The sequence below is a fragment of the Bos javanicus genome, chromosome 7 (assembly GCF_032452875.1).
Source record: "Bos javanicus breed banteng chromosome 7, ARS-OSU_banteng_1.0, whole genome shotgun sequence".
NCBI lineage: Eukaryota > Metazoa > Chordata > Mammalia > Artiodactyla > Bovidae > Bos > Bos javanicus.
This window is the reverse complement of record NC_083874.1, coordinates 41,910,152-41,923,220: the sequence shown is the minus strand read 5'-3', so window position 1 is coordinate 41,923,220 and position 13,069 is coordinate 41,910,152. Positions and strand designations below refer to the sequence as shown.

The following is a 13,069-nucleotide window of genomic DNA, read 5'->3' as shown; positions in this document are numbered from 1 at the left end:
GGTCTTGGTTATAGTTTACATCTGAGGAAGAAATGAGTCATTGTTTTCAGATATTTCACATGCATATGATTTCTTAATCATTCTTTTTTCAATAAGAAAAGTACTTTGAACTATTTTTTCAAATATGAAGTTGTACTGATATAGAATTAAAAGCTAAGTTCTCTAAGAGGCCAGGTTGCATATTGGCCATAAGCCTAGAATAGATTATGAAACAAACTTGGGGGGGTGACAACTCTACAAATAGACAAATTGTTTACAGTCAGTAAATCTTGTTTATTTTTTCCCCAAGCTGAGAATATAAAAGGGCTTATCTCATGGGATGATTAGAATGCTAAAGTATGAAACACAGGTTAAATCTGTAACACAATGTGAGTGTTAAATGAAGTCATCTAATGACGCTCCCACTCCACTTTTGGACACAGTAGGCCATGCAGAAATCAGTGATGAAAGATGATGCTAATGTCAACATTAATATTGTTAATGATTCTAATATAACTGAAGTTCACTGAGAACTTGTAATCTTAAATATTTTCTCCCCTGATACATCTCTATTAACTCCCCTTTCATTGCTAAAAAATTTCAGTTTATCCAACCATTCTTTTCTCAATGAAGCTCCAGAAGCAGGACCACCAGGAGCATCAAAACAGACAGTGTTTAGCTTGCCTGTGGATTGTGGTTCAGGGTGCAGACCTAGGGGAGGGAATGAGGGCAGAAGGTGCACAGACCTTGTACAGATAAGAGGGTACTTGTGTGCCAGCTTTGTATAGTTCAGGAGGCCAAAAGGGTTGCAGATCTGATGCAGGACAAGAGGATACTCAGTATAAGGCCTTTTACAGAGTGAGGAGGGCAGTAAAGTTGGTGATCTGGTGCAGAACAGGGGGGCAAGAATATGATGTTCAGACATCATACTGGGCTGAAGGGCACTCAAGGAGCAGACAGTGCAGGACAGGACATTTGGATGCAAACCTGGTGCAGAGCACGAGGATGTTGATCTTGCACAGTATAAGAGAACATTTGGGGTGCAGAGCATGTGCAGGGCAAGATGGCATTCAAGTTGCCAACCCCAGTACAATGCAGTATGGCAGGTGGTGTGCAGATATGGTGATAGGAGAAGGTCACTCAGGGTGCAGATCGTGTACAGGGGAGGAAGACACGGGGTACATGGTGTAAGACAGGAGGTCAGCAACATGCTACCTGGTCCCTCTCATAACACCAAAGCAGGGTTAAAGCATTTAATGTTTCATACAGAGAAATGATTTTTATAAGAAATCACAAAACCAAAAGCTATAGATTTCCTAAATAGCAACTGTCTAATTGAAACGTGCATTAAATAATTATTTTTCCTTTTGTTGATGCCATTATTATGTATTCTATGTATATGTATAGTTAACGAATGAATGAATGGAGTTAAATGGTTTGGAACATATATAGCAATATGAAGTAGTTGGGTACCACACACAAAGCTACAGCCTTAAAACCCAATATACTGATCTTGTATCTTAGTTTAATCAGGAAACTAGTAAATTTCATGCATGCATGCTAAGTCGCTTCAGTCATGTCTGATTCTTTGCGACCCTATGGACTGCAGCTCACCAGGCTCTTCTGTCCATGGGATTCTCCAGGCAAGAGTACTGAAGTGGATTGTGATGCCCTCCTCCAGTGGATCTTCCTGACCCGGGAATCAAACCTGCATTTCTTACAGCTCCTATATTGACAGATGGTTTCTTTACCACTAGCACCACCTGGGAAACCCTCTCTACAGACCAGCTGCTGCTGCTGCTGCTAAGTCACTTCAGTCGTGTCCAATTCTGTGCGACCCCATAGATGGGAAGCCCACCAGGCTCCCCTGTCCCTGGGATTCTCCAGGGAAGAACACTGGAGTGGGTTGCCATTTCCTTCTCCAATGCATGAAAGTGAAAAGTGAGAAGGAAGTCACTCAGTCGTGTCCGACTCTTAGGGACCCCATGGACTGCAGCCCACCAGGCTCTGCCATCCATGGGGTTTTCCAGGCAAGAGTACTGGAGTGGGGTGCCATTGCCTTCTCCGCTACAGACCAGCAGGTTTGCTCAATAACTGCTCTCCCTGAATATTTCCATTTTTAATATCCTGGTCATGCTTGATGTAGTTGTCCTAAAATCATTAAATTAAGAATAGAGTTCAGTTATAGTTTATGGAAAGGTTAGGAGCTCCATAACTGACTAGGGTCTGATCAATATCAGAGTTGCTACACACCAGGTTAGAGAAATTTTCAGAGAAAAAAAAATCACATAGTAACTAAGACACATGGAAATGTGAAGCAAAGTATATTGTAATGTACTTGGTTAAAAAAAATCTGGGATTTCATGAAATTGAAAGTCAGAATTACATAAGAGATTAGTAACTGTAACCAGACATATTTGCTCCTTTTTTGTTTGTACCTTTAAAGTGTTCTGAAGAGATGTTAAAAAAAACACATTCCATCAAAAAGACAAACACAGCATTTAAAACACATACGTTTTGTTTCACCTCATCTTCTCTACCAGAGAGTAACTGATACACAAAAGCTGAATGAAGCGGCTTTTACAATTCCAAGGCCAGGCAATCAGGCTTAAATTCAGAAGACAGAGTGCAAAAGTTACATCATCAGCTTCTTCACATGAGGGAATTGAGATAAATTTCTGTTGTTTAGTCCTTCGCATTGTTGAATACGCATAAAAACTAACAAGGCTGGCAAGCCAAAAGGAATTTTCAATGGGGATTGAACATGTTTGCCATTTAGGTGCTACAGCTATCAAAAAGCAAATCTTTTTCATAAGATATTGCAGGTTTGTTTTTTTTTTTTTTAAGCTCAGCAGTATGTTTTCCAGTTTCAAATCACATTTTCTCACTTGATATTTGTTTAGAATGCTCTCTCACTCTCTCTTTGTAAAAATAATTCTGATTTTCAGAAAGGCAGTATCAGGCAGAAGAACATACACATCTGAGACAGAACTTGACCCAGAATTGATTTAAAATGTTTGAGATTACAAATCCCTAAAAGAAAGTAAGTTGTTACTATCAAAGTGAGGTTATCTGTTTTCATAGATTAAGAATAATAGATTTGGTGTGATGTGTTGAAACACAGGCTGTGACCTGGTCAATATCAAGGGCAGTATTTATTGTCCCCTTGTGATTACCCACTCCTATCTAAGGTTGCATACTATGCATCCCAGATACACCTTCAATTTGTGGATCTAGGTTAAAGCTTCACAAGAACAGGAATCTCATTCAAATTACAAAAATAAGAGTGAAGTTGGGAGCATTATTTCTTGGAGCTTTTCCTGATGTGATAGTTTCACAGACATTTCCAAGGTCTTATGATCTAGTCTTACCTTGAGTATACAATGGAGGCTTATTGCTATTGTTCAGTTGCTAAGTTTTGTGACCCAATGGGCTGTAGCATGCCAGGCTGCCCTGTCTTCCCCTGTTTCCCAGAGTCTGCTCAAATTCATGTCCACTGAGTCGATGATGCTATCTAACTATTTCTTCCTCTGCCACCCCTTTCTCCATTTGCCTTCAATCTTTAACAGCATCAGGACTTTTTCCAGTGAGTTGGCTCTTTGCATCAGGTAGTCAAGGAACTGGAGCTTCAGCTTCAGCATCAGTCCTTCCAATGAATATTCAGGGTAGATCTCCCTTAGGGTTGACTGGTTTGATCTCCTTGCTCTTCAAGTGACTCACAAGTCTCCTCCAATACCACAGTTTGAAAGCGTTAATTCTTCGCTGTTAAGCCTTCTTAATGGTCCAATTCACATCCATGCATGACAACTGGAAAAACCATAGCTTTGACTAGACAGACCTTTTTCAGTAAAGTGATATCTCTGCCTTTTAATATGCCAACTAGGTTTGTCATAGCTTTTCTTCCGAGGAGCGATTGTCTTTTACTTTTAGGACTGCCGCCATTGTCTACAGTGATTTTGGAGCCAAAGAAAATAATATCTGCCACTGTTTTCACTTTTCCCCCATCTATTTGCCATGAAGAGATGGGACCAGATGCCATAATATTAGTTTTTTGAATGTTGGGTTTCAAACCAGCTTTTTCACTCTCCTCTTTCATCCTCATTAAGAGGCTTTTTAGTTCCTCTTTGATTTCTGCCATTAGGATGGCATCATCTGCATATTTGAGATTATTAATATTTCACCCAGCAATCTTGATTTCAGCTTGTGATTCATCCAACCCAGGATTTTGCATGATGTACTCTGAATCTAAGTTAAATAAACAGGGTGACAATATACAGCCTTGGCGTACTCCATTCCCAAATTTGAACCAGCCCACTTTTCCACGTCCACTTCTAATTGTTATTTCTTGACCTGAATAGAGGTTTCTCAGGAAGCAGGTAAAGTGATCTGGTGCTCCCATCTCTTTAAAAATTTTCTGCAGCTTGTTTTTTTTTTTTTAATTTATTTTTTAATGAAGGATAATTGCTTTACAGAATTTTGTTGTTTTCTGTCAAACCTCAACACGAATCAGCCATAGGTATACTTATATCCTCTCCCTTTTGAACCTCATTCCCATCTCCTGCCCCATCCCACCACCTTAGATTGATACAGAGCCCCTGTTTGAGTTTCCTGAGCCATACAGCAAATTTCCGTTGGCTATCTATTTTACACATGGTAATAAAAGTTTCCATGTTACTCTTTCCATAGATCTCACCCTCTCCCCATGTCCACAAGTCTATTATCTATGCCTGTTTCTCCATTGCTGCCCTGTAAACAAATTCTTCAGTACCATTTTTTTCTAGATTCTGTATATATGCATTAGAATACAACAATTATCTTTCTCTTTCTGACTTACTTAACTCTCTATAATAGGTTTAGTTTCATCCAACTCATCAGAACCAACTCAAATGTGTTCTGTTTTATGGCTGAGTGATATTCCATTGTGTATATGTACCACAGCTTATTTATCCATTCATCTGTTGATGGACATCTAGCTCGCTTCCATGTTCTTTTTTAAAAAAAATATTATTTATTTTAATTGGAGGCTAATTACTTTACAATATTGTGCTTTTTTTTTTTTTTGCCATACATTGACATGAATCAGCCATGGGTGTACATGTTTCCCCATCCTGAATCCCCCTCCCACCTCCCTCCCCATCCCATCCCTCAGGGTCATTCCAGTGCACCAGCCCCGAGCACCCTGTCTCATGCATCAAACCTTGACTGCCGATCTGTTTCACATATGATAATATATGTGTTTCAATGCCATTCTCTCAAATCATCTCCCCCTTGCCTTCTCCCACAGAGTCTGAAGGACTGTTCTTTACATCAGTGTCTCTTTTGCTGTCTTGCATACAGGGTCATTGTTACCATCTTTCTAAATTCCATATATATGTGTTAGTATACTGTATTGGTGTTTTTCTTTCTGACTTACTTCACGCTGTATAATATTCCATCTCATTAGAACTGTTTAAAATGCATCCTTTTAATGGCTGAGTAATATTCCATTGTGTATATGTACCACAGCTTTCTTATCCATTTGTTGACCAATGGACATCTAGGTTGCTTCCATGTCCTGGCTATTGTAAACAGTGTGCAGCTTGTTTTGATCCATGCAATCACATATAAATAATATCATATATTTGCCTTTCTCTTTCTTATGTATTTCACTTAGTATTGTAATATAATCTCTAGGTTCATCCATGTTGCTGCAAATGGCAGTATTTCATTCTTTTTATGGCTGAGTAGTGTTCTATTGTATATAGATATAAATAAGGCTTCCCTTCAGTGGTAAAGAATCCGCCTGCAATGAGGGAGACCTGTGTTTGATCCCTGGGTTGGGAAGATCCCCAGGAGGAAGGCATGGTAACCCACTTCAGTATTCTTTTCTGGAGAATCCCCATGGACAGAGAAGCCTGGCTGGCTGCAGTCCATGGGGCCACAAAGAGTGGAACATGACTGAGTGACTAAGCATGGCACAGCACATAGATATATAGATACAGATGTGTATATGCATATATGTATATAAATATAAATAAATAAATACACACACACACACACACACACACACACACACAGTGGTTTAGTCACTAATTCATGACTGACTCTTGTGACCCCATGGACTGTAATCTGCCAGACTCCTCAGTCCAAGGGATTTTCCAGGCAAGAATACTGGAGTTAGATGCTGTTTCCTTCTCTAAGGGATCTTTTTGGCCCAGGAATTGAAACCACATCTCCTTCAGCGCAGGCAGTATCCTGCATTTTAGGCAGATTCTTTACCACTGAGCCACCAGGGAAGCCCCATATAGATGGATATATAACAATTATCTTTATATAATTCATATGTTGATGGACATTTAAGTTTCTTCTATGTCTTGGCTATGTTAATAGTGCTGCTTATGAACATTGGGGTGCATGTATCTTTTCCAATTAGTTTTCATCTTTTCAGATGTATGCTCAGGAGTGAGATTGCTGGATCACATATAACTCTGCGCTTGCACTTATTGCTTAGTTGCTCAGCCATGTCTGACTCTTTGTGACTCTAATGGAGTATAGCTCACCAAGCTCCTCTGTCCATGCAATTTTCCTGGCAAGAATACTGATGTGGATTGCCATCATCTTCCAAGGGATCTTCCTGACCCAGGGATTGAATCCTCATCTCCACACCTCTTGCATTACAGGTGGATTCTTTACTGTTGAGCCACCAGGAAAGCCCTCATATATAACTCTATTTTTAATTTACTAAGGAACCTTCCAAATTCCCTGTGGATGGTGACTGCAGCCATGAAATAAGAAGACGATTGTTTCTTGGCAGGAAAGCAATGACAAACCTAGCTAGTATGTTGAAAAGCAAAGACATTATCCTGCCGACAAAGGTTCATTTAGTCAAGGCTGTGGTCTTCCCAGTGGTCACGTATGGTTGTGAGAGTTGGACCATAAAGAAGGCAGAACACCAAAGAATTGATGCTTTTGAACTGTGGTGCTGGAGAAGACTCCTAAAAGTCCCTTGGACAGCAAGGAGGTCAAACCAGTCAATCTTGAGGGAAATCAACCCTGAATATTCACTAGAAAGACTGATGCAGAAGCTGAAGCTCCAGTATCTTGGTCATCTGATGCAAACAGATGACTCATTGGAAAAGTCCCTGATGCTGGGAAAGATTGAGAGCAGAAGGAGAAGGAGTCAGAGGATGAGATGGCTGGATGGCAATCACTGATGCAATGAACATGAACTTGGGCAAATTCTGAGAGATGGTGAGGGACAGGGAGGCCTGGCGTGCTGCTGTCCATGGGGTCGAAGAAACTTCAACACGACTGGGCAACTGAACAACAACAACAAGGAACCTCCAGACTTTCCTCCATATGGCAGCACCATTGTACATTTCCACCAACAGTGTATGGAGGTTCTTTTTTCTCCACACCCTCTCCAGAATTTATCATTTGTAGACTTTTTCATGGTTGCCATTCTGTCTGATTTGAGGTTATGCCTCACTGGAGTTTTGATAGGTGTTTCTTTAATAAGTAGTGATGCTTAGCATATTTTCTTTTTTTTTCCCTGGAGAATTCTTTTATTTTATTTATTTATTATTTTTTACTCTATAATATTGTGTTGGTTTAGCCATACATCAACATGAATCCACCACGGGTGTACATGTGTTTCCAATCCTGAACCCCCCTCCCACCTCCCTCCCCATACCATCCCTCTGGGTCATCTCAGTGCACCAGCCCCAAGCATCCCGTGTCATGCATCGAACCTGGACTGGTGATTCATTTCTTATATGATATTAAACATGTTTCAATGCCATTCTCCCAAATCATCCCACCCTCTCCCTCTCCCACAAAGTCCAAAAGGCTGTTCTATACATCAGTGTCTCTTTTGCTGTCTCGCATACAGGGTTATCATTACTATCTTTCTAAATTCCATATATATGCATTAATATACTGTATTGGTGTTTTTCTTTCTGGCTTACTTCACTCTGTATAATAGGCTCCAGTTTCATCCACCTCATTAGAACTGATTCAAATGTATTCTTTTTAATGGCTGAGTAATACTCCATTGTGTATATGTACCACGGCTTTCTTATCCATTCATCTGCTGATGGACATCTAGGTTGCTTCCACGTCCTGGCTATTATAAACTGTGCTGCGATGAACATTGGGGTACAACATGTGTCTCTTTCAATTCTCGTTTCCTCAGTGTGTATGCCCAGCAGTGGGATTGCTGGGTCATAAGGCAGTTCTGTTTCCAGTTTTTAAAGGAATTTCCACACCGTTCTCCATAGTGGCTGTACTAGTTTGCATTCCCACCAAGAGTGTAAGAGGGTTCCCTTTTCTCCACACCCTCTCCAGCATTTATTGCTTGTAGACTTTTGGATCGCAGCCATTCTGATTGGTGTGAAATGGTACCTCATTGTGGTTTTGATTTGCATTTCTCTGATAATGAGTGATGTTGAGCATCTTTTCATGTGTTTGTTAGCCATCTGTATGTCTTCTTTGGAGAAATGTCTATTTAGTTCTTTGCTCCCCCTTTTTTTGATTGGGTCATTCATTATTCTGGAATTGAGCTCTAGGAGTTGCTTGTATATTTTTGAGATTAGTTGTTTGTCAGTTGCTTCATTTGCTATTATTTTCTCCCATTTGGAAGGCTGTCTTTTCACCTTGCTTATAGTTTCTTTTGTTGTACAGAAGCTTTTAATTTTAATTAGGTCCCATTTGTTTATTTTTGCTTTTATTTCCAATATTCTGGGAGGTGGGTAATAGAGGATCCTGCTGTGATTTATGTCAGAGAGTGTTTTGCCTATGTTCTCCTCTAAGCGTTTTATATTTTCTGGTCTTATATTTAGATCTTTAATCCATTCTGAGTTTATTTTTGTGTATGGTGTTAGAAAGTGTTCTAGTTTCATTCTTTTACACGTGGTTGACCAGTTTTCCCAGCACCATTTGTTAAAGAGATTGTCTTTTCTCCATTGTATATTCTTGCCTCCTTTGTCAAAGATAAGGTGTCCATAGGTGCATGGTTTTATCTCTGGGCTTTCTATTTTGTTCCATTGATCTATATTTCTGTCTTTGTGCCAGTACCATACTGTCTTGATGACTGTGGCTTTGTAGTAGAGCCTGAAGTCAGGCAGGTTGATTCCTCCAGTTCCATTCTTCTTTCTCAAGATTGCTTTGACTATTCGAGGTTTTTTGTATTTCCATACAAATTGTGAAATTATTTGTTCTAGCTCTGTGAAAAATACCGTTGGTAGCTTGATAGGGATTGCATTGAATCTATAGATTGCTTTGGGTAGTATACTCATTTTCACTATATTGATTCTTCCAATCCATGAACATGGTATATTTCTCCATCTATTAGTGTCCTCTGTGATTTCTTTCACCAGTGTTTTATAGTTTTCTATATATAGGTCTTTAGTTTCTTTAGGTAGATGTATTCTTAAGTATTTTATTCTTTTCGTTGCAATAGTGAATGGAATTGTTTCTTTAATTTCTCTTTCTATTTTCTCATTATTAGTGTATAGGAATGCAAGGGACTCCTGTGTGTTGATTTTATATCCTGCAACTTTACTATATTCATTGATTAGCCCTAGTAATTTTCTGGTGGAGTCTTTAGGGTTTTCTATATAGAATATCATGTCATCTACAAACAGTGAGAGTTTTACTTCTTCTTTTCCAATTTGGATTCCTTTTATTTCTTTTTCTGCTCTGATTGATGTGGCCAAAACTCCCAAAACTATGTTGAATACTAGTGGTGAGAGTGGGCACCCTTGTTTTGTTCCTGACTTTAGGGGAAATGCTTTCAGTTTTTCACCATTGAGGATAATGTTTGCTGTGGGTTTGTCATATATAGCTTTTATTATGTTGAGGTATGTTCCTTCTATTCCTGCTTTCTGGAGAGTTTTTATGATAAATGGATGTTGAATTTTGTCAAAGGCTTTCTCTGCATCTATTGAGATAATCATATGGATTTTATTTTTCAATTTGTTAATGTGGTGTATTACATTGATTGATTTGCAGATATTGAAGAATCCTTGCATCCCTGGGATAAAGCCCACTTGGTCATGGTGTATGATCTTTTTAATGTGTTGTTGGATTTTTATTGCTGGAATTTTATTAAGGATTTTTGCATTTATGTTCATCAGTGATATTGGCCTGTAGTTTTCTTTTTTTGTGGCATCTTTGTCAGGTTTTGGTATTAGGGTGATGGTGGCCTCATAGAATGAGTTTGGAAGTTTACCTTCCTCTGCAATTTTCTGGAAGAGTTTGAGTAGGATAGGTGTTAGCTCTTCTCTAAATTTTTGGTAGAATTCAGCTGTGAAGCCGTCTGGACGTGGGCTTTTGTTTGCTGGAAGATTTCTTATTACTTTTTCAATTTTCGTGCTTGTGATGGGTCTGTTAAGATTTTCTATTTCTTCCTGGTTCAGTTTTGGAAAGTTATACTTTTCTAAGAATTTGTCCATTTCTTCCACATTGTTCATTTTATTGGCATATAATTGCTGATAGTAGTCTCTTATGATCCTTTGTATTTCTGTGTTGTCTCTTGTGATCTCTCCATTTTCATTTCTAATTTTATTGATTTGATTTTTCTCCCTTTGTTTCTTGATGAATCTGGCTAATGGTTTGTCAATTTTATTTATCCTTTCAAAGAACCAGCTTTTGGCTTTGTTGATTTTTGCTATGGTCTTTTGTTTCTTTTGCATTTATTTCTGCCCTAATTTTTAAGATTTCTTTCCTTCTACTAACCCTGGGGTTCTTCATTTCTTCCTTTTCTAGTTGCTTTAGGTGTAGAGTTAGGTTATTTATTTGACTTTTTTCTTGCTTCTTGAGGTATGCCTGTATTGCTATGAACTTTCCCCTTAGCACTGCTTTTACAGTGTCTCACAGGTTTTGGGTTGTTTGTTTTCATTTTCATTCATTTCTATGCAGATTTTGATTTCTTTTTTGATTTCTTCTGTGATTTGTTGGTTATTCAGCAGCGTGTTGTTCAGGCTCCATATGATGGAATTTTTAATAGTTTTTCTCCTATAATTGAGATCTAATCTTACTGCATTATGGTCAGAAAAGATGCTTGGAATGATTTCATTTTTTTTAAATTTACTAAGGCTAGATTTATGGCCCAGGATGTGATCTATCCTGGAGAAGGTTCTGTTTGCGCTTGAGAAAAAGGTGAAATTCATTGTTTTGGGGTGAAATGTCCTATAGATATCAATTAGGTCTAACTGGTCTATTGTATCATTTAAAGTTTGTGTTTCTTTGTTAATTTTCTGTTTAGTTGATCTATCCATAGGTGTGAGTGGGGTATTAAAGTCTCCCACTATTATTGTGTTATTGTTTATTTTCCCTTTCATACTTGTTAGCATTTGTCTTACATATTGCGGTGCTCCTATGTTGGGTGCATATATACTTATAATTGTTATATCTTCTTCTTGGATTGATCCTTTGCTCATTATGTAGTGTCCTTCTTTGACTCTTTTCACAGCCTTTGTTTTAAAGTCTATTTTATCTGATATGGGTATTGCTACTCCTGCTTTCTTTTGGACTCTATTTGCATGGAATATTTTTTTCCAGCCTTTCACTTTCAGTCCGTATGTGTCCCTTGTTTTGAGGTGGGTCTCTTGTAGACAACATATATAGGGGTCTTGTTTTTGTATCCATTCAGCCAGTCTTTGTCTTTTGGTTGGGGCATTCAACCCATTTACGTTTAAGGTAATTATTGATAAGTATGATCCCGTTGCCATTTACTTAATTGTTTTAGGTTTGAGTTTATACACCCTTTTTGTGTTTCCTGTCTAGAGAAGATCCTTTAGCATTTGTTGGAGAGCTGGTTTGGTGGTGCTGAATTCTCTCAGCTTTTGCTTGTCTGAAAAGCTTTTGATTTCTCCTTCATATTTGAATGAGATCCTTGCGAGGTATAGTAATCTGGGCTCTAGGTTATCGTCTTTCATCACTTTAAGTATGTCTTGCCATTCCCTCCTGGCCTGAAGAGTTGCTATTGAAAGATCAGCTGTTACCCTTATGGGAATCCCCTTGTGTGTTATTTGTTGTTTTTCCCTTGCTGCTTTTAATATTTGTTCTGTGTGTTTGATCTTTGTTAATTTGATTAATATGTGTCTTGGGGTGTTTCACCTTGGGTTTATCCTGTTTGGGACTCTCTGGGTTTCTTGGACTTGGGTGATTATTTCCTTCCCCATTTTAGGGAAGTTTTCAACTATTATCTCCTTAAGTATTTTCTCATGGTCTTTCTTTTTGTCTTCTTCTTCTGGGACTCCTATGATTAGAATGTTGGAGCATTTAATATTGTCCTGGAGGTCTCTGAGATTGTCCTCATTTCTTTTAATTCGTTTTTCTTTTTTCCTCTCTGATTCATTTATTTCTACCATTCTATCTTCTACTTCAGTAATCCTATCTTCTACCTCCATTATTCTACTATTTGTTGCCTCCAGAGTGTTTTTGATCTCATTTATTGCATTATTCATTATATATTGACTCTTTTTTATTTCTTCTAGGTCCTTGTTAAACCTTTCTTGCATCTTCTCAATCTTTGTCTCCAGGCTATTTATCTGTGATTCCACTTTTATTTCAAGATTTTGGATCATTTTAACTATCATTATTCAGAATTCTTTATCAGGTAGATTCCCTATCTTTTCCTCTTTTGTTTGGTTTGGTGTGCATTTATCCTGTTCCTTTACCTGGTGGGTATTCCTCTGTCTCTTCATCTTGTTTATATTGCTAGTTTGGGGTGTCCTTTCTGTATTCTGGCAGTTTGTGGAGTTCTCTTTAAAAAATATGGAATGCTTCATGAATTTGCATGTCATCCTTGTGCAGGGGCCATGCTAATCTTTGTATCGTTCCAATTTTAGTATATGTGCTGCCGAAGCGAGCACCTCACTGTAGCTTTGATTTGCATTTCTCTAATAACTTTGATTTCTTAAAGGAAATCAACTCTGAATATTCATTGGAAGGACTGATGCTGAAGCTGAAGCTCCAAAACTTTGGCCAACTGATGAGAAGAGCCAACTCATTGGAAAAGGTCCTGATGCTGGGAAAGATTGAAGGCAGAAGGAGAACGGGATGACAAAGGATGAGATCACTGACTCAATGGACATGAGTTTGAGCA

General features: G+C 38.5%; 1 non-coding gene across 1 annotated transcript; it reads right to left on the bottom strand.

The window, feature by feature from the left end:
• Positions 1 to 12,732: 12,732 nt before the first annotated feature.
• LOC133252267 (U6 spliceosomal RNA) lies at positions 12,733 to 12,836 on the bottom strand. Its single transcript, XR_009737879.1, has one exon. It is a non-coding gene; the product is annotated as a U6 spliceosomal RNA (small nuclear RNA).
• Positions 12,837 to 13,069: the final 233 nt, after the last annotated feature.